Genomic DNA, 5,921 nt, shown 5'->3' with positions numbered 1-5,921 from the left:
AGGGGAGGGCATTCAGCCCAATTTCCAGTGGCAGGATTCAAACTCACATTCTCTCCACGGGCCACAGAACTCAGAGGCTCACTCTTCCCTCCGGGGCGTCTGAGCCCCTGTAGGGGCTCTGGTGATTTACACAAGGACCGTGCACCAGGAAGGAGAGACAGGACAAGCTCCGAGAGGGCTGAAGGCTGTGCACAGTGGGGCTTGGGAAGGAGCCTTGAAAACCACGCCAAGGGGGCTGTGCCGGCCTCTCGCTGCCCTCTGCGCTCTGGGCAGCAGCGTCCGCCTGCTGTTACCTCCTCCACTCCTCTGGCCATGTCCTTCCTCGCCGAGGTCTGGCCAGGCGTGGGGGACCGGCCGCGTTTCGAGGCTATGCTGTTTTCCAGTTAGTGGCAAAGGCGCGTTCCCTCATCCCCAAATGTAAAGCCAGGTCTGCAGGGCTGGAGCAGCCCGCTCTGAGGCCTCGCAGCCCCGCCCCCGGCCTCCTGGGAGCCCCCCACTGATCCACCTTCCCCTCCACTCTGCCCACTTTTCCTCTCCCACCACCCCGGGCCTGGCCACCCTGGGAGCCAGTGCCCTCCATGGGTGTCCTGGAAGGGGACACCTCTGCACCCTTTGTCAGGCCCCCATGCCCACCTCCCAGAATTCTCTTCTTCCTTCAGGCTCCTTGGTGTCTGGGCCGGGTGTCCCCAGCTGTCCTGGTGCCTGAGCCCCTTTTCACCTCCCCCAGCTTCCTCAGAGGGCCACCACCCTTCGGGGATCTTCCAAGCCCCCCTGGTTTCCAGGGCCTGGGTGCCTCCTGCTTATCCCCAGTGGCTGAACTCTGTACTGCTAGGTCACCCCACAAGATTGAGCTCCCTGAGGGCAGGAGCCCTCCAGCCCCTTTTTGTAGCCTGAGGGCTTAGCCCTGAGACTGGCCCATAGTGGCAGCTTAATTAATGCTGATTGGTTGATTCACGGCTCTTCTTTGGAAGACTTTGGGGGAGCTCCCAGGTGACTCCAATTTTCATGGAGCTCTTCGCCCCTCCCACAAAGTCCCAGAAGCTCAGGGCTGGAGGGGAGTCCAAGAACAAGGAAGCATCTGTACCAGACAACTCTGAAAGGCCTCCTGGGAGGGGGAGCTTACTACCCTGCCCCAAGCAGTCCCTGGGGCCCTTCTCTGGTCCTGGACACACTCTCTGCCCATCTTCCTGAGGCCATTTCCTATGGGGCTTTCCCACTGGGACCCAGATTATATCTGGGGTCCATTAGGACCCTCAGAATCTACCAGGCCATGTAGCTTCCATTATTTACTCACAAAGCTGATTTTTTGAATTCAAGTAAGATTTGAGTGTTAAGTTTCATCTTATTTAATACAGTCCAATGCTCTTATCTACTGAGATTTTTAAACATTTTGACTTTGACATCCACTATGTCAGTTATACCTGCTGACTTGTGAACTTGGTAGGTCTTTTCCCAAGTCACTGGAGAAGCGCTGGCCAGTCCAGGCCACTCCCCACTTCACCATAGGACCCAATCAGGACCTCCACTACTGATCTCCTGTCATCTTTGGCACAAGAATCACAGGGGACTCCATCCCACACTTGGCTCCAGCCTGGGGAAGCTGCCTGGCCCCTGACCCCCCAGGCTGGCACTACCAGGCCCTCCCCAGAGACAAGCTCACTCTGCACAAGTGCCGTTCCCCTTTCCAGGTCTTTGCCAACCATCCCTTTGACGATTCGCCCTTCAACTGTGCCAGGAGTCAAGTTGGAGCCATCAGGGCTCTTTTAGAAAATCCTCAGTCTCTCTCCCAATCTTCCCCCTCCCTGTGGGTCCTGGGTAGCCAAGCCTACAGTCCACCTGGGCCAGGGCCCTTGAACTCACAAGGAACTCTCTCACCTTCTCTGGTGATGACTGACCTTTTCCTTCCAGTCTCTCCTTCCATGGAACTCCTCCACCCAATTCAAGCCCAGAGATGACGCCAGGACAGGGCAGTCTAGGACAGAGCAGGGGTCTCCCAAGCCGCTCCTCTTCAGAGCTGGGATGCTAAGCATGGAGGAGGTCACCAGCCCCCAGGTACCCAGAGGCCCAGCTCACAGTTGGGTTCCTAAGGGTCACCAGGCTCCACCTAAGACCTTTGTATCTTCATCTACCAAAGGCATGAGTTTGACCAGCTTGGTCCCTGAGGGCCAGCCCGGAGCTGCCAGACCGTTGAGACTGGGCAGCCCCTGTTAGTGGTCTTCTCTCCTTGGGCTGATCCCTCACCCTCCTGGGGGCTCTGGTCTCTGGCTGAGGACAGGCCACCTGAGTTCCCAGTTCTGTGGAATATGTCAGTTTTCAGGTCAGACTAGAAAGTGCTTAGGGCAGGAAGGGACATGGGGGTGATCTGCCAGCGCCCTTCACTTCACAGAAAAGGAGCCCAGATTGGCTCAGCTCTCCGGCCTCCTGCACCAGGCTGGCCTCATTGGGTCACTCCCTCTACAAAGTGCTGCTTATGTCTCTCCATAGCCTCAGTACAGCAAGGTGAACATGGGGAGCTCACACACTTAGATTTACAAAAAAACCGAAAAGAACAAAAAAGTTACATCCAGAAGATGGGCCCAAGAGGAGCCTTGCTAGTGTGGGGTGGGCCAGGCCCGAGGCGAGTGATGACACCCCAAGGTGTTGTGGGGAAAGAGAAGAAGCAAAGAGAGGCTGGGGCCCTTGCTTGGGGCAGATGGGACAATGCGAACTGATAGCCCAGAGAAGACTGAGGATGAGACAATGGCCTTCTCTTCCGAGGACAATGACTGCTGGGGTGGGACCAGCCAGAAGGGAAATGTGTAACTGGGAGACAATGCTCAAGGTAAGTAAGGACAGAGTGGGAGCCTCCAGTGACATGGCCCCCGTGGGTGACATCCTCAGGTCCCCACAGGCCCAGCAGCCACTGGCCAGGAGCTGGATCCCAGGAACACAAGGGGAGCTGCTGCCACAAGACCAGAAGAAGGGCTGATAGCATCTGACTGTGCAAGAGCGGAGAGAGCCTGACTTTGGTTCTTGTCCGGATTCTAGAAAGGATGTCCTAGAATGTCTGGAAAAGGGCATGGTGACCGCCAAGAGCCAGCATGGTTCCAGCAAGGACTGGCCAAGCTAAGTCAGCCACCTTTCCTTTGAGACAGACTCACTGGGGTCCTGGACACTGAACTCCAGGGACGTTGTGAGTGGTCCTTAGGTGCTACAGCTCAGTCTGAAGGTCTCTAGGGAATGAATGGATGAATGAATGGATGAATGAAGTGCTTTCCCTCTGCCAGGCACTGGACATACACATACAAGACAGGGAGGTGGTCCCTGCCCACAAGGAGTCTCCGCTCTAATGGGGGGAAGACAACACGTAGAGGGGAGCTGAGAAGGGTGGAAGAGAGGAAAGCACACTGGGACAAGGCTTGATGGAAAGGAAGGCTTGGTTCCCAGCAAAAGAAGATGAAAGTCCACCTGGGAGAGGCCGGGGTCTCAGGGCAGAGTCCAAGCCTGGTATCCTCGGAATGCGTGCTGAGTGAGATACTGTTTAACCCTTTCTATCAGTGCCTTAGATAAGGACTGGGAGCTTCCTGAGGGGAGGGTCTGGGGCTGCTCTTCCTCTGTCTCTCTCAGCCCAGCCTAGCTTGGGGTGGTGGGGGGAGGAGTGGGGAGCTCAGGAGACCCTCCTTCCTTATTTACTGTATCTATTTACCATGGAAGGATCTGGACCTAGAGTCTAGAGCTCCTGAGTTTGTCCAGAGAGGGTACTCTCTGGGAACATAAGGCCTTGCCTTTCTCAAGGTAGTGAGTGGGAATGGGGCTCCCTCCCCCCCGCAGTTAATGTCCTGGAAACTCTGGACACTCACTCACCTCTAGGGATTCAGCCCCACACAATGGGGCCTCTGGCTGGAAGCCCATTGCTAATTAGGGGTTGGGATGGAGGACTATTTTGAAGGGCACTTCCTTTTCTTCCTTCCCTCCTTCCCCTAGGGAGGCTTCAGGGCCAAGAGCTGGAGCCCCACATCCCAGCTTTCCCAATGCAGCCCCATGCAGCCATTGCCCCAATGGCCTGGGTTGGGCCTGGGCCGGGAGCTCACAGGTCACATTCCAGGATGTGGCCAATTCTAGAATGGAACTTGTTGGGTCTCTAGGGATTTCAGGCATGAAGAAAGACACAATTCACCAGCCCTGCCCTCCTCCATGACCCTGCTGATCTGTCCTGATCCCCACCCACCCCCATCCTTCCTTTGCAATAATCCTCCATGTCTAAAATGGCCCATTCCCATCTGGAATGGGGCTGGGGTAGAAGGCGCCTTCCCTCCTCCTGTCACCCCCTGCCACATGGTTACACATCCATGAACCAGGTCATGGCCTTGGAGCCAGTGGTCCAAAGCCCCTCCCACTCCCAGCCCTTCTCCCCGAGACTCCCAGAAGGCAGGTTCAGAGCTTAGAAAAGAGAGAGCAGGGAGGGTAAGGGTCTGCCTGCTTCTTCAAGGTATCTTGTGCCCGCTGTAGGCTGCTGATAGGTGGGAAGGGCTGCCCAGGCAGAGACTGGCCCTGACCCACATTGGTGCAGACACGTGTGTGCGAATACTCACACACACACTCTTCCCTCTCCATGATTCCCTCCCTCCCAAGGGGGCTGGGCAGCGGGACCTCACAGACTCCAGACGGGGAACCTGGCTTTGAGTCATTCCTTCCCTGAGACTCAGTTTCCTTGCCTGTAAAATGAGGTTGATGATCCTTGCATGACCAGAATGATCATGAAGAGAGAAGAGCTGTGTCCTCATCCCATCACTGGCTTGGGATCAACATTGGGGCTGCATCGTCTGTAGCCTAGGGATAAGTGTACTCGAGCCTCCTCTTCCAGGAAGCCTCCCCAAACTAACTCCGGACCTCAGCACATCTTGCCTACCACTCTGGGAAGAGAGGCCAGCCCTGGAGGAGAGCACAGCAGGGCTATTTGGCCTCCCCCTGGCCTCTCTGCCAACGTTGCCCATCCTTCAAGGCCCAGGCAGCCCCAGGGCTGGAGCTTTCAGACAAAGGGACCCTCTGTTTCCTGATCTCTAGACATCTCTGTCTCCTTGCATTTGCTTCAGCTGTGCCTCATGCCTATAATGCCCTCCTTCCTTTCCCAACACGGCCAGGGCAGTGGTCCCAGAACATCTACTGTCTGTGCCAGCCCCTCCTCCCCCAGTGAGCTCCTCCAGAGGCTTCTAGCAGGGAAAGGGGCCCAGGCCAGTTGGCCTCCATTCCCCTCTGAGCTGTGGCTCCCAGATTTCCACACCACCACTCATTTCCCCCCTCATCATTGGTCTTCTTTCTGTGTTAGAGTGGAAGCACCTGGAGGGCAGGGACTGGTTTCCATTCTGCTCCTGTCTGCATCCTCAGTGTTCAGCTCAGGTGAAATCCTGCTGCTTGGGGCTTCTCTTCCCCAGCCCCTCTGGGCACCTCAGCCCCGAACCTGCTCCTGGCGAGGCCTTCTCTCAACATCCCAGCTGTCAGCGTCAAGCAGAAAAACGCCACATTGGGCAGTTCCCAGAAAAGTGGTGTCTGCATCCAACTCCAGAGCCCCTCTTCTCTCCGTCAGGAGATGGGAGACCCGCTTCATCACTGTCCTCTGGACTTAGGAATGTCACCCGGCGGACAGGACTTCTCAAGCCTTCCCAAGCTGTCTGCAGCATTGTGATCATTGTACAAAGCACTTCCCTGGCTCTGCTTCCAGTGCACAAGTCTTAGCAGACAGGAGCGTCCACTCATACACCCTGTGAGTTCAGCCACTCCCTGACCGGCGATCACCCACTTAGTTCCAATTCTTTGCCTTCATGAAAAGAGCTGCTATTAGTGGTTTTGTGCACATAAGTTTCTTTCTACCTTCCCTCCCTCCCCCCTCCTTTTTTATTCCTTCCTTCCTTCCTTCCTTCCTTCCTTCCTTCCCTCCCTCCTCC

This window comes from Petaurus breviceps, unplaced genomic scaffold (assembly GCF_028583685.1).
Source record: "Petaurus breviceps papuanus isolate PSGF00001 unplaced genomic scaffold, PetGlider_PUasm1.0 89798, whole genome shotgun sequence".
NCBI lineage: Eukaryota > Metazoa > Chordata > Mammalia > Diprotodontia > Petauridae > Petaurus > Petaurus breviceps.
Note: the sequence above shows the minus strand (reverse complement) of the source record.